We start from the raw sequence: 24,218 nt of genomic DNA on the forward strand, positions 1-24,218 counted from the left end.
AGAAAAAACACTCATTTGCAAAATAGTGCAACATTTTAAGCTGCCTCTAACGTAAACATTTGGAAACAAAGCATACCCTTTGTACATTTTTATTTCCTTTGAGTGTGTAGCTCTCTGAACAGGGCTCAGGATCAAATGAACACTTGCAGTAGTTAATTGTCTACCTACTTTATTGGCTGTTCTACTTGATAGAGGAAATGTCTACATTGGTAAGCTGCCTTTTCATTAAGGGATTAGAAATTTGGGTTAAATACTAAAAAATTATGATTTTTAAGGATTAAAAGCTAAAAGATCATCTAAGTATGATTAACGCAATTTAAATATGTTATATGCAGCTTTACTACAGTAATGTAAATATTCAGGCAAATACTATTCATCTTATCAGGAAACTGTCTCAGGGGGTTAAGATAAACTGGTGTATCTTAACTAATGGGAATTAAGAAACCCAAACTGTGCTCTTGATAGTAATCAAAGAGGCTGTTCCATACTTATCTTCATTTACCTTCACAGAGCTATAACCTTGAATTTTCTGGATTTTCCTAGAATGTTGTCTTTCATAAACAAGCAATGTCTTGTTTATACTGTAATATCCATCAGCTTTGGAAGCTATTTTTAAAACTCATGCAATCATCTTCCAGGGGAGGTATCTCTGGGGCATCTAGAGGAAGAAACTATAAAGCTTACTGTGTGACTTAAACTGAAACCTAAGTTGTAGGACAATCTGACAGAGACCCATTTCTCCCCTGCCCTTCCTTGCTAAATGAAAGTAGGAAAGGAAAGGAAAGGAAAGTGAAGTCACTCAGCCGTGTCTGACTCTTTGCAGCCCCATGGGCTGAAGCCCTCCAGGCTCCTCTGTCCATGGGGATTCTCCAGACAAGAATACTGGAGTGGGTTGCCATTTCCTTCTCCAGGGATCTTCCCAACCCAGGGATCGAACCCGGGTCTCGCACATTGCAGGTAGATACTTTACCACCTGAGTCACCAGGGAAGCTCTAAATGAAAGTAAAACCCCTGGAAATAGTGAGAGAGACAACCAAAGGAGATCTTGAATGGTGTTAGGAAGAAAACTGGCTTGGGAATCCCCAGATTAGAGGAACACAGCACCGATGGATTTTACATCCTCCTATTGAAAGAATTGGAGGAGGAAATGGCAACCCACTCCAGTATTCTTGCTTGGAGAATCCCATGGACAGAGGAGCCTGGTGGGCCACAGTCCATGGGGTCACAAAGAGTCGGACACGACTGAGTGAATCTGCACGTTGAAAGAATAAGGGGACCGAGATAGTGTTTGCCAAGCTAAAACTAGGAACAGAAGGGCCCATGCTCATGCTTCCCCTGGACTGAATAGAAACCATGCCTTAAAACCGGGGTGAACCTGGCAGAAGCAGCAAGGGAGGTTGCTCTGGAGTTCTACCAACAGTAAGGGCTCTCTTTCCTTACTGGTGATAGTCTTCAGGTTTCTCTTCCTGATCTAGAGACAGCAGGGAAGCTGATGGACAGGGGTAGTGTAGGGCGGTGGAGGTACTTATAGGGAGATCACATCACAAAACAAGTAGTCCAGGGACCTCTCTCCATCTCCAACCCACATAGACGATCCTACCACAGTAAGCGTGCAGCCAGGCAAGGGTTTTCATCTCAGTGGGCCAGAGACTCTCATTGTCCACCACGTGTGTCAGATGGTTCGAACTGAGCAAGCTCTCCTTCCTAAGGCAGCACCAGCAGGGAGCAATGGCAACACCAGCAATGCCATATGACCCACGAAGACCAATGTGACAGTGTGAAAACTGAGCTGCCCTCAGAACCACAACTCACATCAGTAGGCCTGGACTGTAGATTAAGTAAGCATCTCACCCTGGGTTCTGGCGGGAGGCTCGGTCTGCACAATCAACTGTGCACTGCATTTAGCCATTCCTTGAACTTAGAAGGGATTCCCCATGGCTCAGATGGTAAAGAATCTGCCCACAATTCAACAGACCCAGATTCAATCCCTAGGTTTGGAAGATGCCCTGGAGAAGGCAATGGCAACCCACTCCAGTATTCTTGCCTGGAGAATCCCATGGACAGAGGAATTTGGTGGGCTACAGTCCGTGTGGTCTCAAAGAGTTGGACATGGATTAGCAAATGGATAAAAATAAAACAATGGACATTTTAGATCAAATAACTGGGTGGGAGGTCAACAAAAAACTGGCTAATTAAAACACAGGATATATCCACAGGGAAAATAATGAGAAATTGATGGGAATATTGATGAGGGAGATACTGAGTATTCAAACTGTCCATCCACCTGGAAATTGAAGCAAATACCACATCAAAGTTTGGTTCAATGCTGCAATCTTTTTTGTGTGGCAAGGAAACAGCTCTTGAAAAAGAGGGGCTTTCCAGTATTGAATCTAATCAAAGGAACCAATAGTGAATCTACTGAAAAATTCAATAAAGTTCAGTTCAGTCACTCAGTTGCTGCCCAACTCTTTGCCACCTCATGGACTACAGCACGCCAGGCCTCTCTGTCCATCACCAACTCTCAGAGCCTGCTCAAACTCATGTCCATTGAGTTGGTGATGCCATCATCCTCTGTCATGCCCTTCTCCTCCTGCCTTCAATCTTTCCCAGAATCAAAGTCTTTTCTAATGAGTCAGCTCTTTGTATCAGGTGGCCAAAGTATTGGAGTTTCAGCTTCAGCATCAGTCCTTCTGGTTAATATTCAGGACTGATCTCCTTTAGAATGGACTGGTTGGACCTCCTTGCAGCCCAAGAGACTCTCAAAAATCTTCTCCAACACCACAGTTCAAAAGCATCAATTCTTTGGTGCTCAGCTTTCTTTATAGTTCAACTCTCACATCCACACATGACTACTGGAAAAACCATAGCTTTTACTAGACAGACTTTTGTTGGCAAAGTAATGTCTTTGCTTTTTAATATGCTATCTAAGTTTGTCATAGCCATTCTTCCAAGGAACAATAAATAAAGTTAGATAATTGCATTTATAAAGTAATCCTAATGATTGCTTATATCATACTTAAGAAATTATTTTTTTAAAATATCAACAATTTTGAGGAAACAAACAAGTAACTGGAGAATGTGAATTGTCATGTTGAGTCCTCACAATGGGTCCAGTGTCACTGAAAACCATAAAACTCATTACTTCTCAACTTCTGTCGGTAAATAAGCATCACATCTGAAGCCAGGTGTGTATTCTGTCATATTGAGACAATCATCCAGCAAGATTGCTGTGAACGTAGGCAACCCTGCTGAAGAGGAACAGTGGTTGGACAACTCTTCCTTCTTAATAAGATAGAGAGTTGAACAGACATCTTTAAGGTGATCTTTATAATCCTGCTGGAAAAAGGAGGGGTCAGCTAAGTGTGTGTCTATTAAGGCCAATGTAAGCAAAAACTAGATGCCTGAGTAGAGGTTCTCTTCTCTGGGTGTTTACCCAGGGGACCAATATCCCGTTTCTCACCAGGCAGATGGGATTTGATGCTTGGAAGTTGCCTCCAGGATGTGTTCCACTCACCTCCTTCTTCCTGTTCCTCCCTCTCTTTCTAGTTAACCAGCTATTCTGACCAGAGGACTGCTAACACCTCTTTGAAACTCTTGAAGAAGTGTTCTATACTTAGGAAATTATTTATATTGATCACATTTTGAGGTTTTTATACAAGTATACATATGTATATTTGCTCAGTCATGTCCAATTCTTCATGACCATTGGACTATAACTCTCCAGACTCTTCTGTCCATGGGATTTTCTAAGCAAGAATATTGGAGTGGGTTGCCATTTCCTACTCCAGGGGGTCTTACTGATCCAGGGATCAAACTGGCATCTCTTGCATCTCCTGCATCTCCTGCATTGGCAGATGGATTTTTTTTACCACTGTACCACCTGGGAAGGTGTTTTATACAAGTGGTGCTCTATTAAATTTCATTTTCTCCTCCTAATTTTGATTTAATGAAATATCTTCAAGCTCACTGTATCAGTGGGCTTCTCCTCTCCCCCTCCCCGTGGCCACATGAGAGTATTCTTTTTTATGAATTATAATTTGTTTATCTTTCCTAAATGACATTTAGAGTTTTCTAATCTTTTGCTATTATAAAGATGGTGGAATGAATGCTTTTGAGCTTATTCTTCATAAATAAGCATATTCTTAAGCTTATTCCTTGTGTATAAATGTTTATGTATATATATTAATATCTGTAGTATATATTACTAAATCTGTAATATATATACTCATATTTGTAGTATATATATTCTAAGAAATTCATCTCCTGAGTCAAAGAATATGTCCATGAAATGGTTATAGGCAATGTTGAAAGGTCTTAAAGACAGTCTGTTAAACTCTGTCAGGATACATGAGAGTATTACTAGCTTCATTGTTTTGAAATATTCAAAACTTTCATCTATAGCCCCATTTGTCCTGATCTATCCCCTTTTGGATTCAACAAGATTATTATTTTCTTTTGTTTTAAATGGGGTGAGTCAAGAAAGAGCTCCATCTGCTTTCCCATCAACACAATTTTCAATGTAGAGTTCAGCCATGCCTTGTAACAATAGTATTTTATTGGTATCAGTTTCCTGCTAAAATATAAGTGTTTGGACATTGTAGACATACCGGTGGAGTTATCCCAGTGCCCCCAACTCCCCGAAAATGGATTGATTTCTTCTCAGTCACTGCTGCAGCCTCCAGTGATCACCATTCTCCTTGCGAGAGACATGAGTTAGATGTGCTTCTCATTCTTGGACACTTGGCCAAAAACAGCTCCATAACACAGAAAAGAGGTGATTACTCCTCATTACCAAAGCATGCTTTTATGTACAAATGAGTAAAGCTTATTCTTGTTTGTAAGCATCATATCTTTCAGTTCAGTTCAGTTCAGTCGCTCAGTCGTGTCTGACTCTTTGTGACCCCATGAACCGCAGCACGCCAGGCCTCCCTGTCCATCACCAACTTCCAGAGTTCACTCAGACTCACATCCATCCCTTCCTTCATAAAGATTTGTATCTGAGGAAATTGTCTGGATAGAGTATAAATGATCACTTGTAGCTCCCAAATTAGTGTTTGCTACACCATGCCCAAGAAAGCAATCTATTGCCAGGGTAAGAAATCACTGTTGAGTAACATTTTCCAGTACTTGGGAAATTTGGGGATTTCTGTCTTAAAGAAATATTAGGATAAATTGCTTATAGATGGACTACCTTGAAAACCTAAAAGGCAAAATTAAATGTTACACATAAAGACAAAGAGTATTCCATGGCATCTATCAGTACAGAGGGATGACATTTGCTTTTCGAATTTTCAAATGTAAAGGAAAGTTATGACCAACCTAGGCAGCATATTAAAAAGTAGAAACATTACTTTGCCAACAAAGGTCCGTCTAGTCAAGGCTATGGTTTTCCCTAGTCATGTATGGATGTGAGAGTTGGACTACAAAGAAAGCTGAGCACAGAAGAATTGATGCCTTTGAACTGTGGTGTTGGAGAAGACTCTTGAGAGTCCCTTGGACTGCAAGGAGATCCAACCAGCCCATCCTAAAGGAAATCAGTCTTGGGTGTTCATTGGAAGGACTGATGTTGAAGCTGAAACTCCAATACTTTGGCCACCTCATGCAAAGAGTTGACTCACTGGAAAAGATTCTGATGCTGGGAGGGATTGGGGGCAGGGGGAGAAGGGGATGACAGAGGATGAGATGGTTTGACGGCATCACCAATTCAATGGACATGGGTTTGGGTGGACTCTGGGATTTGGTGATGGACAGAGAGGGCTGGCATTCTGTGGTTCATGGGATTGCAAAGAGTCAGACACGACTGAGCAACTGAACTGAACTGAACTGAAATTAAATTAAATATGCTTATTTTGAAGAGTTTTAGTTTTTTTTTTAATCCCTGACCAACTTTATTTTCTTTTCGTAAGTTTTTTTTTTTTTTTTTTTTTATGGAAAAAAGTGTAGTTAGCATAAATTTTGGATGGAACTGCAGCTCTAAATAGAAAATTCAGAGTGCTATAATTTTTTTAACTTTTATATTACAGCATATTTGATGAATATTGTCATGTTACTTTCAGGTATACAGCAGGGTGATTCAGTTACACATATACATGTATATATTATTTTTCAAACTCTGTTCCCATTTACGTTATTATAGAGTACACAGCAGAGTTCCCTGTGCTGTACATGTCAATCCCGAACTCCCAACCTATTCCTTTTCTGAGTCTGTTTCTGGTTTGCAAATAAGTTTCTCTATATCTTTATTTTTAGATCCCACAGAAAAGTATTACCTGTACTTGCCTTTGACTTACTTCCCTTAGTATGATAATCTACAGGTCCATCGATATTGCTGCAAATGGAGTTATTTCACTGAAAGGCTGAATAATGTCCCATTGTATATATGTACCGCATCTTCTTATCCATTCATCTGCTGACGGATGTTTAGGTTGCATCCATGTCTTGGTTATTGTAAAAAGCACTGTAATGAACACTGAAGTGCTCATATTTTTTTGAACCATGGTTTTCTTTGAATATATGCACAGGAATGGGATTGCTGGATTAGATGGTAATCTATTTTTAGATTTTTAAGGAACCTCCATACTGTTGTCTGTAGTGGCTGTACCAACTTACATTCCCACCAACAGTGTAGGAGAGGGCTCTTTTCTCAGCACCCTCTCCAGCATTTACTGTTTGTAGACTTTTTGTTGATAGCCATTCTTACTGGTGTGTGTTGATCCCTCTCTGTAGTTTTGATTTGCATTTCTCTGATAATTAGTGATGTTCAGCATCTTTCCATGTGCTTCTTGGCCATTTTTATGCCTTCTTTGGAGAAATGTCTACTTAACTCTTCCGCCTATTTTATGATTGTGTGTTTTTCTTTTTTATGTGACCTTATGAACTGTTTGTAAATTTTGGAGACAAATTATGTTTGGTCACATATTTGCAAATATTTTCTTCCATTCTGAGGGTTGTCTTTTAATTTTATTTATGGTTTCCTTTGCTGTGCAAAAGTTTTTTAGTTTAATTAGGCTCCACTTCTTTTTCATTTCCATTACTGTAGGAGGAGGATCAAAAACAATATTGATGCAAATTATGTCAAAGAATGTTCTGCCTATGTTTTCTTCTAAGAGTTTTACAACATCTGGTCTTATATTTCAGTCTTTAATCTATTTCAAGTTTTTGTGCTTGATGTTAAGGGATTCCCTAATTTCATTTTTTACATGTAGCGGTTTAGTGTTCCCAGCACCACTTATTGAAGAGTCTATCTTTTCTCCATTGTATTTTTTGTTTTGCTACCTTTGTCATAGATTAGTTGACCACGGGTGTGTAGGTTTATCTCCAGACTTTCCAGAAGGTCAGGAAGGGTGGCCGTGAGGAGATACCCCTTGTCCAAGGTAAGGAGCAGTGGCTGCGCTTTGCTGGAGCAGCCGTGAAAAGATACCCCACGCCCAAGGTAAGAGAAACCCAAGTAAGATGGTAGGTCTTACTTGGGAATCAGAGGGCAGACACACTGAAACCATACTCAAGAAAAATAGTCAATCTAATCACACTAGGACCACAGCCTTGTCTAACTCAATGAAATTAAGCCATGCCCGTGGGGCAACCCAAGATGGGTGGGTCATGGTGGAGAGATCTGACAGAATGTGGTCCACTGGAGAAGGGAATGGCAAACCACTTCAGTATTATGCCTTGAGAACCCCATGAACAGTATGAAAAGGCAAAATGATAGGATACTGAAAGAGGAACTCCCCAGGTCTGTAGGTGCCCAATATGCTACTGGAGATCAGAGGAGAAATAACTCCAGAAAGAATGAAGGGATGGAGCCAAAGCAAAAAGAATACCCAGCTGTGGATGTGACTGGTGAGAGAAGCAAGGTCTGATGCTGTAAAGAGCAATATTGCATAGGAACCTGGAATGTCAGGTCCACGAATCAAGGCAAATTGGAAGTGGTCAAACAAGACATGGCAAGAGTGAATGTCGACATTCTAGGAATCAGCAAACTAAAATGGACTGGAATGGGTGAATTTAACTCAGGTGACCATTATATCTACTACTGTGGGCAGGAATCCCTCAGAAGAAATGGAATGGCCATCATGGTCAACAAAAGAGTCTGAAATGCAGTACTTGGATGCAATCTCAAAAACGACAGAATGATCTCTGTTTGTTTCCAAGGCAAACCATTCAATATCACAGTAATCCAGGTCTATGCCCCAACCAGTAATGCTGAAGAAGCTGAAGTTGAACAGTTCTATGAAGACCTACAAGACCTTTTAGAACTAATACCCAAAAAAGATGTCCGTTTCATTATAGGGGACTGGAATGCAAAAGTAGGAAGTCAAGAAACACCTGGAGTAACAGGAAAATTTGGCCTTGGAATACGGAATGAAGCAGGGCAAAGACTAATAGAGTTTTGCCAAGAAAATGCAGTGGTCATAACAAACACCCTCTTCCAACAACACAAGAGAAGACTCTACACATGGACATCACCAGATCGTCAACACCAAAATCAGATTGATTATATTCTTTGCAGCCAAAGTTGGAGAAGCTCTATATAGTCAGCAAAAACAAGACCAGGAGCTGACTGTGGCTCAGATAATGAACTCCTTATTGCCAAATTCAGACTGAAATTGAAGAAAGTAGGGAAAACCAGTAGACCATTCAGCTATAACCTAAATCAAATCCCTTATGATTATACAATGGAAGTGAGAAATAGATTTAAGGGCCTAGATCTGATAGATAGAGTGCCTGATGAACTATGGATGGAGGTTCGTGACATTGTACAGGAGACAGGGATCAAGACCATCCCCATGGAAAAGAAATGCAAAAAAGCAAAATGGCTGTCTGGGGAGGTCTTAAAAATAGCTGTGAAAAGAAGAGAAGCAAAAAGCAAAGGAGAAAAGGAAAGATATAAGCATCTGAATGCAGAGTTCCAAAGAATAGCAAGAAGAGATAAGAAAGCCTTCTTCAGCAATCAATGCAAAGAAATAGAGGAAAACAACAGAATGGGAAAGACTAGAGATTTCTTCAATAAAATTAGAGATACTAAGGGAACATTTCATACAAAGATGGGCTCGATAAAGGACAGAAATGGTATGGACCTAACAGAAGCAGAAGATATTAAGAAGAGATGGCAAGAATACACAGAAAAACTGTACAAAAAAGATCTTCATGACCAGATAATCACGACGGTGTGAAAACTCACCTAGAGTCAGACATCCTGGAATGTGAAGTCAAGTGGGCCTTAGAAAGCATCACTACAATCAAAGCTAGTGGAGGTGATGGAATTCCAGTTGAGCTATTTCAAATCCTGAAAGATGATGATGTGAGAGTGCTGGACTCAATATGCCAGCAAATTTGGACAACTCAGCAGTGGCCACAGGACTGGAAAAGGTCAGTTTTCATTCCAATCCCAAAGAACGGCAATGCCAAAGAGTGCTCAAACTACCACACAATTGCACTCATCTCACATACTAGTAAAGTAATGCTCAAAATTCTCCAAGCCAGACTTCAGCAATATGTGAACTGTGAACTTCCTGATGTTCAAGCTGGTTTTAGAAAAGGCACAGGAACCAGAGATCAAATTGCCAACATCCACTGGATCATGGAAAAAGCAAGAGAGTTCCAGAAAAGCATCTATTTCTGCTTTATTGACTATGCCAAAGCCTTTGACTGTGTGGATCACAATAAACTGTGGAAAATTGTGAAAGAGATGGGAATACCAGACCACCTGACCTGCCTCTTGAGAAATCTGCATGCAGGTCAGGAAGCAACAGTTAGAACTGGACATGGAACAACAGACTGGTTTCAAATTGGAAAAGGAGTACGTCAAAGTTGTATATTGTTTTCCTGCTTATTTAACTTACATGTAGAGTACATGATGGAAACGCTGGGCTGGAAGAAGCACAAGCTGGAATCAAGATTGTCGGGAGAAATACCAATCACCTCAGATATGCAGATGACACCACCCTTATGGCAGAAAGTGAAGAGGAACTCAAAAGCTTCTTGATGAAAGTGAAAGTGGAGAGTGAAAAATTTGGCTTAAAGCTCAACATTCAAAAAACGAAGATCATGGCATCTGGTCCCGTCACTTCATGGCAAATAGATGGGGAAACAGTGGAAACAATGTCAGACCATATTTTTCTGGGCTCCAAAATCACTGCAGATGGTGACTGCAGCCATGAAATTAAATGACGCTTACTCCTTGGAAGGAAAGTTATGACCAACCTAGATAGCATATTCAAAAGCAGAGACATTACTTTGCCAACAAAGGTTCATATAGTCAAGGCTATGGTTTTTCCTGTGGTCATGTATGGATGTGAGAGTTGGACTGTGAAGAAGGCTGAGCGCTGAAGAATTGATGCTTTTGAACTGTGGTGTTGGAGAAGACTCTTGAGAGTCCCTTGGACTGCAAAGAGATCCAACCAGTCCATTCTGAAGATCATCCCTGGGATTTCTTTGGAAGGAATGAGGCTAAAGCTGAAACTCCAGTACTTTGGCCACCTCATGCAGAGTTGACTCATTGGAAAAGACTCTGATGCTGGGAGGGATTGGGGGCAGGAGGAGAAGGGGACGACAGAGGGTGAGATGCCTGGATGGCATCACTGACTCAATGAACATGAGTCTGGGTGAACTCCGGGAGTTGGTGATGGACAAGGAGGCCTGGCGTGCTGCGATTTATGGGGTCGCAAAGAGTCGGACACTACTGAGTGACTGAACTGAACTAATATTTCTATTTTGAGGACAGTAGCATATTGTTTTACTGTAGCTTTGTACTATAGGCTGAAGTCAGGGAGCCGGATTCCTCCAGGTCCATTTTTCTTTCTTGAGATTGCATTTGCTATTTGGAGTCTTTTGTGTCCATGAAAATTTTAAGTATATTTTCTTCCAGATCTGTGAAAAATGCCATTGGTAATTCTATTGCATTGAACCTGTAGTGTAGTCATTTTGACAATATATATTCTTCCAACTGAAACTAATAGTATATGTTTCCAACTGCTTGTGTCATGTTCAAATTCTTTTTAATTGAAGTCTTATAGTTTTCAGACTATAGGTATTTTGCCTCCTTAAGTAAGTTTTTTCCTACCTATTTTATTCATTTTGGTTTGATGGTAAATGGGATTATCTTTTAAATTTCTCTTTATAGTTTTTAGTTGTTAGTTTATAGTGCATAGGAATACAAAAAAATTGTGTATTTATTTTGTGTCCTGCAACTTTATCAAATTCATTGATAAGCTCTAGTAATTTTATGGTAGCCCTTTAGAATTTTCAATGTATTTTATCATGTCATCTGCAAACTAGTGACAATTTTATTTATTCTTTTCCAATTTGGATTGCTTTTATTCCTTTTTCTTCTCTGATTGCTGTGTCTAGGATTTCTAGAACTATGTTGAATGAAAGTGGCCAGAGTCAACATTCTTGTCTTTTCCTGATCTTAGAGGAAATGCTTTCAAATTTTCACTGTTGATAGGGAGGATGCCACACAGAATCTGGCTTTGAAGGCTAGTGGGGTTTCACTGCAGGCTCTCCCTAGGGCTGGAGCAAACTGAAACTCCACTTTGTGGGGATGCTCTCAGGGTCTTCTGCTCAGCAGTGCCCAGGGAAATAAGTGGTAACCTCACAAGTTACTGAGTCAGACTTACCTGCTAAGTATTAGAGTGTCTCCTGTGGAGATGGGGAGGCAGATGTAGCTCACCTTGGGGACAAGGAAGGACACTGAAGGCAGCAGTTCTGGTGACTACTCATCGGCATAAGCCTGGAGGCTGCCATTTTTTCACCAAGGCCTGGACCCACCCAACAGCCCCACCCAACATCCCCATGGTACAGGGGTGTCTCAAACCAAACAAACCACAGGGCAGGAACACATTCCCACCCATCCACAAACAGGCTGCCTCACGTCTTCCATAATAAACAGCTGCTTGATAAATACACCCCCCTGCCCACCAGCTCTCATTGCCAGACCCCCAGGTTGGGAAGCATGACTTAGCTCAAAACTTTCACTTCCGTGAGAGAACGGCTCTGGTATAATCGTGTTCCAGTTTGTGGGTCACCCACCTGGTGGGTATGGGGTTTGATTTTCTTTAAATTAATTAATTTAATTGGAGGCTAATTACTTTACAATATTGTATTGGTTTTGCCATACATTGACCTGAATCCACCACAGACGTACATGTGTTCCCCATCCTGAACCCCCCTCCCACATTCCTCCCCATCCCATCCCTCCGGGTCATCCCAGTGCACCTGCCCTGAGCACCCTGTCTCATTCATCAAACCTGGACTGGTGATCTGTTTCACATATGATAATATATATGTTTGAATGCTATTCTCTCAAATCATTCCACCCTCACCTTCCCCACAGAGTCCAAAAGACTGTTCTATACATCTGTGTCTCTTTTGCTGTCTCTCATACAGGGTTGTCATTACCATATTTCTAACTTTCATATATATGTGTTAGTGTACTGTATTGGTGTTTTTCTTTCTGACTTACTTCACTCTGTATAATAGGCTCCAGTTTCATCCACCTCATTAGAACTGACTCAAGTTGTGTTCTTTTTAATAGCTGAGTAATACTCCATTATGTATATGTACCACAGCTTTCTTATCCATTCATCTGCCAATGGACATCTAGGTTGCTCCCATGTCCCAGCTATTGTAAACAGTGCTGCAAGGAACATTGGGGTGCATGTGTCTCTTTTAATTCTGGATTTCTCAGTGTGTATGCCCAGCAGTGGGATTGCTAAGTCATATGGCAGTCCTATTTCCAGTTTTTTAAGGAATCTCCACACTGTTCTCCATAGTGGCTGTACTAGCTTGCATTCCCACCAACAATGTAAGAGGGTTCCCTTTTCTCCACACCCTCTCCAGCACTTACTGTTTGTAGACTTTTTGATGACAGCCATTCTGACCAGCATGAGATGGTACCTCATTGTGGTTTTGATTTGCATTTCTTTGATAATGAGTGATGTTGAGCATCTTTCTGTGTGTTTGTTAGCCATCTGTATGTCTTCTTTGGAGAAAGAAGACATGTCTGTTTAGTTCTTTGGCCCATTTTTTTATTGGGTCATTTATTTTTCTGGTATTGAGCTGGATGAGCTGCAAGAATTAATCTCCAAAATATACAAGGGTTATAGGATTTGATATTTATTGAGATTGCTCTCTCCTACCATCTTGCTGTTGCTTCTTCTTTGTACTTGGATGTAGGGATTTTATTTTATTTATATTATTTTTTTGGTAGCTTCCAGCAGTTTTTGTCAGTGATTTTTTTCCAGTGGTTAGGTGTGATTTTGGTGTTTCTGCAAGAAGAGGTATGCTCATGTCCTACTCCATCATCTTGTCTCTTCTCCCCACAGTGCTGTATTGTTATTTAATAGAATGAATTCTTGTGCAAGTGGCATTATATGTATGTACACATATACTTCCCTGATAGTTTAGTGTTAAAGAATCCGTGTGCCAATCCAAGAGACATACATTTGATTCCTGGGTTGGGAAGATCCTCTGAAGAAGGAAAGGGCAACTCACTCCAGTATTCTTGCCTGGGAAATCTCATGGACAGAGGAGCCTAATGGGCTACAGTTCATGGGTTCTCAAACAGTTGGACACAACTTAGTGATTAAACAACAACACACATACACAAATGTATGAAACAGTGTATTTTTGTGTGTGTCTGTTTTTCTTTTTTAAACATCCAACTCCTAAAAAAAAAAAAAAAGACAAAATTGTGCAAGATGTCAAACTTTCTCTTTAAATTTGCTCATTAAGACAGGTTCTTCCCAGATTTGAATTAAATTTGTGGTTTCAAAATTGATAATCATACTTGGATGAAGCAGGGTGCTAATCCAGAAATTATAGCTTTTCAGTTCAGTTCAGTTCAGTCGCTCAATCGTGTCCGACTCTTTGCGACCTCATGAATTGCAGCATGCCAGGCTTCCCTGTCAGAGAAGGCAATGGCAACCCACTCCAGTACTCTTGCCTGGCAAATCCTATGGACAGAGGAGCCTGGTAGGATGCAGTCCATGGGGTCACTAGGAGTCGGGCACGACTGAGTGACTTCTCTTTCACTTTTCACTTTCATGCATTGGAGAAGGAAATGGCAACCCACTCCAGTGTTCTTGCCTGGAGAGTCCCAGGGACGGGGGTGCCTGGTGGGCTGCCGTATCTGGGGCCCCACAGAGTCGGACACGACTGAAGCGACTTAGCAGCAGCAGGCCTCCCTGTCCATCACCAACTCCCGGAGTTCACTCAAACTCACATCCATCGAGTCAGTGATGCCATCCAGCCATCTCATCCTCTGTCGTCCCCTTCTCCTCCTGCCCCCAATCCCTCCCAGCATCAGAGTCTTTTCCAATGAGTCAACTCTTCGCATGAGGTGGCCAAAGTACTGGAGTTTCAGCTTTAGCATCAGTCCTTCCAAAGAACACCCAGGGCTGATCTCCTTTAGAATAGACTGGTTGGATCTCCTTGCAGTCCAAGGGACTCCCAAGAGTCTTCTCCAACACCACAGTTCAAAAGCATCAATTATTCTGTGCTCAGCTTTCTTCACAGTCCAACTCTCACATCCATATATGACCACAGGAAAAACCATAGCCTCGACTAGATGGACCTTTCTTAGTAAAGTAATGTCTCTGCTTTTGAATATGCTATCTAGGTTGGTCATAACTTTCCTTCCAAGGAGTAAGCACCTTTTAATTTCATGGCTGCAGTCACCATCTGCAGTGATTTTGGAGCCCCCTCCCAAAATAAATTCTGACACTGTTTCCACTGTTTCCCCATCTATTTCCCATGAAATTATGGAACCAGCTTTTAGATTTGAGTAATAAATCACCTATCAGATTTTTGGCTAAGATCAAGTGTAAATATGAGTAATAATAAAGTATTTAAACACATTTGAAGTTGAAGTTCTACATTTTCTCCATAGTAAGGAAGACTAAAGGTAAATAAATGAAGTATGATTAGCTCCTTCTCTCATCTTGGCCTGTTCTTAAGAAAATCCCATATCAGCTCTCTGAAGTGGGTCTCCAGAAACATAATCAGTTATTGGCCAATCCATAGAAGGAAGCCTGATCCAAATGCTCTGTTAATGCAGCTAACTAGCTTGTGACACACCCTGTATTTTTTCAAGAGGATGTTAGTTAAAAATTCACTTTGTTCTTAAACAATGAGTGAAATGTACTTTATTCATTATGTGCTCTGATTGGTTAAAACTTGAAGAAAAATAAACCTAATTTTTTGAGTAATAAGTTAGCTTTCAACTCATTAGTTAGTAAACTTGATAAACTCAGTGTTTACAATGATGAAGTTCAGAGCTGTGTTTTCCATGTTACCCTTCAGCTGTTAAGCTCTCTCTTCCTTTGTTGTGTGTCATGATGAATAATAAGTGAATGTATTTGTTTCCCTCATTCTCTTCCTTAGTAATTAAGTTATAGTGTATGTACAAAGGGGTGAATTCTTATGAGTAATTTCATAATGACACTTGGAAAGATACATTTCATCCATCCAAAAAGATTTGAATTTGATTGGAAATTTCAAACATTTTGATTGCCAATTAAGTTGCAGTTGGCAATTGATTTTGAATCCCAAGAAAATAGTCTGTCACTGTTTCCACTTTTTCCCCATCTATTTGTCATGAAGTGATGGGACCAGATGCCATGATCTTCATTTTTTGAATATTGTTTTAAGCCAACTTTTCCACTCTCTTCTTTCACCTTTGTCAAGAGGCTCTTTAGTTCCTCTTTGCTTTCTGCCATAAGGGTGGTGTTATCTGCATCTGAGGTTATCAATATTTCTCCTTTCAATCTTGATTCCAGCTTGTGCTTCATCCAGCCTGGCATTTTGCATGATGTACTCTGCATATAAGTTAAATAAGCAGGGTGACGATATACAGCCTTGGTGTACTCTTATCCCAATTTTGAACCAGTCTGTTGTTCCATGTCTGATTCTGTTGCTTCATACCTATATGGAAACTGAAAATTAAACATTTTGGATAAAAACAATAAATAAAACATGAATCTGTAGATATAGTTTCACTTTATAAAATATATCAGTCTCAGCTCAAAAACCACCATGATGCTTTGATGGGGAAACATTTAGAGGCAATTCTATTAATGTAAATAGTGAAGGACAAATATCTACTCATATTACTATTATTATTTTACTTTGATAATAGTCAATAAAATTTTTAAAAACCTAGAAGAAAAAAATTTTATAATAAATTTTTGTACACTTGAAGATGATACAATGGTATATGTGGGAAATAGAAGATAATTAGCTAAAAACATGAATACAATTATACATGAATATTATAACACATTGATGTGCAAAATCAATATATGCAAATTTTTCATGCATAAAATACTGGAAGAAATTAACCAATTCAAAATACCAGCATGATAGACAGTTCTAAAATGTGCACAGTATGAAATGTGCAAAACTTAGAGAAAGTAGCTTTTAAACAATCAACACCAACATAAAATAAATCTTGAACAGAAGGAAAGAGTTAACATGTATTAATAGAACAATTAAATCAATAAGGTACATTAAAAGTAATATAATTTTTAAAGTTTAGTCATAAATTTACTATGATGGCAGTGAAAATACCAAATTCTAGCAGGCATTTTTTTTTTTTTTTTAACTAAACAGATTAATTCTAAACTTTGGAGGAAAAAACAACCGAAAGAGAATAGTGAGAAAAATTTTGGAAAAAAAAAACCAATGTGTAGAACCACACTAGTTCAGGTTAAAAACATTATAAATTAATTTATTCCTTTTTTCCAACTTTGGTGAGCTAAAATTGACATGCAAAATTTGCATGAATTTACAATGTACAACTTGATGTTTTGATGTGTGTGTACATTTTAACGTAATTTAACTTACCACAGTCAAGTTAATTAACAAATTAACACATCCCTCATCTCACATAGTGTTTTTTTTTTTTTTTTTGGTGTGTGTTTATAGAGAGAGCACAATATCTACTGTCTTAGCAAGTTTCCAGTGCTGTGTTATTAACTATGGTTACCATGGTGTACGTTATAGTCCCCAAATTTATTCATTCCAAACATCTAAAACTTTTTTTCCCTTTGACCAACATTTCCTCATTTCCTCCAGCCCCCAGCAACCACCATTCCACATTCTGTGCTAATGGTTTTGATGATTTTAGATTCCACTAAGTGGGATCATGCATAATTTGGCTTTCAATGCCTGGTTTGTTTCATTCAGCATAATATTTTCCAAGTTCATCCATGTTGTCCCAAATAACAGGATTTACTTTCTTTATCACTGAATAATATCCCGTTACATGTATATAACACTTTTTTATTTTTTCAATCCACTCATTGGGCAATAGACAGCTGGGTCAATTCTGTATCTTGGTTACGGTAAATAATAATGTTATGAACATGGTAATTCAGAGACCTCTTTGAGTTACTGATTTTACTTCTTTTGGATATATACCTAAGGTAGGATTACTGGATCATATGGTAGTTTAGTTTTTGAGGAATCCTCATGGATGTGAGAAAGGGGCCAATTCCTTTCTTTTGCATATAGATATCAACTATTCTGGGCTTCCCTAGTGGTGCTCGTGGTAAAGAACCCACATGCCAGTGCAGGAAATTTAAGAGACAAGTGTTTTATCCCTGAGTGGGGAAGATCTCCTGGATGAGGGAATGGCAACCCACTCCAGTACTCTTGCCTGGAGAATCCCATGGACAGAGGAGCCTAATGGGCTACACTCCATAGGGGTGCAAGGAGCTGAACATGACTGAAGCAACTTAGGCAGCATTCTCCAGTTATCCTAGAACAGTTTATTGGAGACACTGTCCTTCCCCCGTTTTGTATTTGCAGCAACTTTGTCAAAGATTAATTGGCAATATTTATCTATATTCTGGGCCTCTTTATTCTGTTCCTTCATCTCTTTTCCATGGTGTTTTGTCTGCTATTGCTTTGTAGCATTTTTTGAAATCAGGATATGCCTCCAGATTTGTTTAGCTGTTTGGGTCCTTTTATGTTTCCATATGAATTCTAGGCTTGCTTTTTCTAGTTTTCTTAAAAATGGCATAGGAATTTTGTCAAGGAGTGCATATAATCTGTGATCACTTTGGGTAATATGGTCACTTTAAGAGTATTAATTCTTCCCATCTGTGAGCGCAGAGTAGCTTTTCATTTATTTGCGTCTCCCTCAGTTGCTTTCATCAATGTTTTGTTTGAATTTGTAGTAATTAAATAAGTTTAATGCAGGTCCATAAGCTTACAGAGAGTCCAGTGAAACAAAATAAGGACCACGAGTAAACCCAGCACACAAGATAGCTTAGCACATGATGAACATGGCATCTCTGATCAGTAGGAAAAGATGAACTATTTTTTTTTTTTTAATTTTGCTCTGACAAATGGATAGACATATGGGTAGAACTGAAGATTAATAAACGGATCACATCATAGGCCAAGGCAAGTTTCAAATGGATCCAAGAGTTAATAAGAATTCCCTTTATAGTTATGTTTCCAAATCTAGCATCCATTAAAAAATGGTAAGTGTGACTATACCAACCAAGTTTGTAAAACAAAAAATGTGTAAGTAAATTCAAAACGCAGTGACACACTGAAAAAGGTGTTTTCAAATTACTATTAAAGATGAAATGTTATTCTCTTAAGTATGGAAAGAGCTCCTGTAAATGTATAATAAAATGGTTAATAAATCAATGGAAAATAAGTGCAACCCCCAACTAGGAAATTCACAGAATTGGAAAGCAAAAATTATTCTTAAAAACATGGCAAGTTTCTTAAATTTAAAACCAATATGGAAAGAACATTAAAAGAATGCTGAGATATATTTCCTTTTAAAAAATAACAGGATTAGAAAATTTTAAATTTGGGAGACACTATGAAGATACTATCATACATTTTTAGTACAACTTTTAATCACAGGTGTATATACATTTAACCCAGGCATTCTACTTCTAAACATATGCACACATATACCAAATGGTGAAATGTACAGTTATTTATGATTCATTGCCTGTAGTAACAAAAGATTATAAAGAACACAAATGTCCACCACTTCCATGATAGAAAACATAACATAAAATGATAAGGAAGCTCCCTGTGTACTAGTATGGAATAATCTATCATATATATTGTTCAGTGACAAAAGAAAAAGCACACCTCTGAATTTGTATGCCACCAACTGTCTAAAAGGGTTATTATAAAAAGATCTGTATTTGCTTTATAAATAGGCATTCTGGGAAAATACCTAATATATAATATATATATGATATATAATATATATGACATATATTGATTTATATCAGTATACTATATGATATATATATCATCCAGATAGTTTATGTATATATATACACACACACATATAGATAGTTGATCTATATAGAAATATAGATTATATATAATATGATATATATAGATACATTAAAATATATATGAAGTATTATATGTTGATGTATATCAATATACTATATTACATATATATATATATATATATATATAATTTAGATAGTTTATGCTGGCGCAGGAGGGACGAGAGGAGCCACTCCATGTTCATTGTCAGGAGGGGTGGCGGTGAGGAGACATACCTTGTCCAAGGTAAGGAACAGCGGCTGCGCTTTGCTGGAGCAGCCGTGAAGAGATACCCCACATCCAAGGTAAGAGAAACCCAAGCAAGACTGTAAGTGTTGCGAGAGGGCATCAGAGGGCAGACACACTGAAACCATACTCACATAAAACTAATCTAATCACACTAGGACCACAGCCTTGTCTAACTCAGTGAAACTAAGCCATGCCCGTGGGGCAACCCAAGACGGGCGGGTCATGGTGGAGAGATCTGACAGAATGTGGTCCACTGGAGAAGGGAATGGCAAACCACTTCAGTACTCTGGCCTTGAGAATCCCATGAACAGTATGAAAAGGCAAAATGATAGGATACTGAAAGAGGAACTCCCCAGGTCAGTAGGTGCCCAATATGCTACTGGAGATCAGTGGAGAAATAACTCCAGAAAGAATGAAGGGATGGAGCCAAAGCAAAAAGAATACCCAGCTGTGGATGTGACTGGTGATAGAAGCAAGGTCGGATGCTGTAAAGAGCAATATTGCATAGGAACCTGGAATGTCAGGTCCATGAATCAAGGCAAATTGGAAGTGGTCAAACAGATGGCAAGAGTGAACATTGACATTCTAGGAATCAGCGAACTAAAATGGACTGGAATGGGTGAATTTAACTCAGATGACCATTATATCTACTACTGTGGGTAGGATTCCTTAGAAGAAATGGAGTAGCCATCATGGTCAACAAAAGAGTCTGAAATGCAGTACTTGGATGCAATCTCAAAAACGACAGAATGATCTCTGTTTGTTTCCAAGGCAAACCATTCAATATCACAGTACTCCAAGTCTATGCCCCAACCAGTAACGCTGAAGAAGCTGAAGTTGAAGAGTTCTGTGAAGACCTACAAGACCTTTTAGAACTAACACCCAAAAAAGATGTCCTTTTCATTATAGGGGACTGGAATGCAAAAGTAGGAAGTCAAGAAACACCTGGAGTAACAGGCAAATTCAGCCTTGGAATATGGAATGAAGCAGGGCAAAGGCTAATAGAGTTTTGCCAAGATTATGCACTGGTCATAGCAAACACCCACTTCCAACAACACAAGAGAAGACTCTACACATGGACATCACCAGATGGTCAACACCGAAATCAGATTGATTATATTCATTGCAAACAAAGATGGAGAAACTCTATACAGTCAGTGAAAACAAGACCGGGAGTTGACTGTGGCTCGGACCATGAACTCCTTATTGCCAAATTCAGACTGAAATTGAAGAAAGTAGGGAAAACCACTAGACCGTTCAGCTATGACCTAAATTAAATCCCTTATGTTTATACAATGGAAGTGAGAAATAGATTTAAGGACCTTGATCTGATAGATAGAGTGCCTGATGAACTATGGATGGAGGTTCATGACATTGTACAGGAGACAGGGATCAAGACCATCCCCATGGAAAAGAAATGCAAAAAAGCAAAATGGCTGTCTGGGGAGGCCTTACAATTAGCTGTGAAGAGAAGAGAAGAGAAGCGAAAAGCAAAGGAGAAAAGGAAAGATATAAGCCTCCGAATGCAGAGTTCCAAAGAATAGCAAGGAGAGATAAGAAAGCCTTCCTCAGCAAACAATGCAAACAAATGGAGGAAAACAACAGAATGGGAAAGACTAGAGATCTCTTCAAGTAAATTAGAGATACCAAAGGAATATTTCATGCAAAGATGGGCTTGATAAAGGACAGAAATGGTATGGACCTAACAGAAGCAGAAGATATCAAGAAAAGGTGGCAAGAATACACAGAAGAACTGTGCAAAAAAGATCTTCATGACCCAGATAATCACGATGGTGTGATCACTCACCTAGAACCAGACATCCTGGAATGTGAAGTCAAGTGGGCATTGGAAAGCATCACTATGAACAAAGCTAGTGGAGGTGATGGAATTCCAGTTGAGCTATTTCAAATCTTGAAAGATGATGCTGGGAAAGTGCTGGACTCAATATGCTAGCAAATTTGGACAACTTAGCAGTGGCCACAGGACTGGAAAAGGTCAGTTTTCATTCCAATCCCAAAGAAAGACAATGCCAAAGAATTCTCAAACTACCGCACAATTGCACTCATCTCACACGCAAGTAAAGTAATGCTCAAGAGTCTCCAAGCCAGGCTTCTGCAATACGTGAACTGTGAACTTCGTGATATTCAAGTTGGTTTTAGAAAAGGCAGAGGAACCAGAGATCAAATTGCCAACATTTACTGGATCATCGAAAAAACAAGAGAGTTCCAGGAAAACATCTATTTCTGCTTTATTGTCTATGCCAAAGCCTTTGACTGTGTGGATCACAAGAAACTGTGGAACATTCTGAAATAGATGGGAATACCAGACCACCTGACCTGCCTCTTGAGAAACCTATATGCAGGTCAGGAAGCAGCAGTTAGAACTGGACATGGAACAACAGACTGGTTCCAAATAGGAAAAGGAGTACATCAAGGCTGTATATTGTCACCCTGCTTATTTAACTTACATGCAGAGTACATCATGAGAAACACTTGGCTGGAAGAAACACAAGCTGGAATCAAGATTGCTGGGAGAAATATCAGTAACCTCAGATATGCAGATGACACCACCCTTATGGCAGAAAGTGAAGAGGAACTCAAAAGCCTCTTGATGAAATAAAAGAGGAGAATGAAAAAGTTGGCTTAAAGCTCAACATTCAGAAAACTTAAGTTCATGGCATCTGTTCCCATCACTTCATGGGAAATAGATGGGGAAACAGTGGCTGACTTTATTTTTGGGGGCTCCAAAATCACTGCAGATGTTGACTACAGCCATGAAATTAAAAGACGCCTACTCCTTGGAAGGAAAGTTATGACAGACCTAGATAGCATATTGAAAAGCAGAGACATTACTTTGCCAACAAAGGTCCATCTTGTCAAGGCTATGGTTTTTCCTGCAGTCATGTATAGATGTGAGAGTTGGACTGTGAAGAAAGCTGAGCACCAAAAAATTGATGCTTTTGAACTGTGGTGTTGGAGAAGACTCTTGAGAGTCCCTTGGACTGCAAGGACATCCAACCAGTCTATTCTAAAGGAGATCAGCCCTGGGTGTTCTTTGGAAGGACTGATGCTAAAGCTGAAACTCCAATACTTTGACACCTCATGCGAAGAGTTGACTCATTGGAAAAGACTGATGTTGGGAGGGATTGGGGGAAGGAGAAAAAGGGGACGACAGAGGATGAGATGGCTGGATGGCATCACAGACTTGATGCGCGTTTTTTTGAGTGATCTCTGGGAGTTGGTGATGGACACAGAGGCCTGGCGTGCTGCAATTCATGGGGTCGCGAAGAGTCAGACACAAATGAGCGACTGAACTGAACTGAACTGAGATAGTTTATGTATACATATATATATACACACACACTTGAGAGTCCCTTGGACTGCAAGGAGATCCAACCACTCCATCCTAAAGGGGATCAGTCCTGGGTGTTTGTTGGAAGTACGGATGCTAAAGCTGAAACTCCAATATTTGGCCACCTTAGGTGGAGAGCTGACTCATTTCAAAAGACCCTGATTCTGGGAAAGATTTGTGGCAGGAGGAGATGGGGACGACAGAGGATGAGATAGTTGGATGGCATCACCAACACAATGGACATGAGTTTGGGTGGATTCCCAGAGTTGGTGATTGACGGGAAGGCCTGGCGTGCTGAAATTCATGGGATTGCAAAGAGCTGGACACAACTGAGTGACTGAACTTAACTGATACACACACACATATAATATACATACATACAGGGTTTAGTAATTTCAAATGAAAGTTGTGATTTGAAATGCTTGCTCTTATTTATATTTCCATGGAACCCTTTCTTCTTAGAGCATTTGGCATGACAGTATTTATGGGTTACCATTTGGGAAAGGCTAACACAGGAGGTGGAAGACCTGATTTTTAAGAAGATGCATTGCCCCACTGAACTTAAGGAAATCATCTCATCTCATAGGTCCGCACTTTTTTATGGAAAAATTTTAATGTCTTTAAATATAGTAGGGTAAAAGCAATTGTTATTACTCTTTCTAAGTACCAGCTTTAATGAAACAGACCCTATTGAAAAAATGCAGGTGATGGTGGGTGGGCTCTAAATCTGAGACATCTCACTAATGTTCTTTATAGATTTCATGATACATATCACTATTGATATTATATTTCCCCTTAAGTATTGAGAGGGAGAGGGAGAGGGTGGAATGATTTGGGAGAATGACATTGAAACATGTATAATATCATATAAGAAATGGATCGCCAGTCCAGGTTTGATGCAGGATACAGGATGCTTGGGCCCGGTGCACTGGGATGACCCAGAGGGATGGTACGGGGAGGGAGGTGGGAGGGGGGTTCAGAATGGGGAACACGTGTACACCTGTGGTGGATTCATGTTGATGCATGGCAAAACCAATAAATATTGTAAAGTAATTAGCCTCCAATTAAAATAAATAAGTTTAAATTAAAAAAAGAAAACAATTATAATTCTATAAAAAAAGAATTAAAGCCATTTAACATTAAATTCAATTATTTTAATCCTTTTAGTCAAAATGTATTAATCTGCTGAGAATATATAAATCAGTGATGTTAGAAAAGATGAAGCTACTTCTCAGAAACTCCTAATTTCTAAAACTTATTATTTTTGCTTATACATAATTTTTTATAATCTACACTGCTC

The sequence above is a fragment of the Bos indicus genome, chromosome 7 (assembly GCF_029378745.1).
Source record: "Bos indicus isolate NIAB-ARS_2022 breed Sahiwal x Tharparkar chromosome 7, NIAB-ARS_B.indTharparkar_mat_pri_1.0, whole genome shotgun sequence".
NCBI classification, from domain to species: Eukaryota; Metazoa; Chordata; class Mammalia; order Artiodactyla; family Bovidae; genus Bos; species Bos indicus.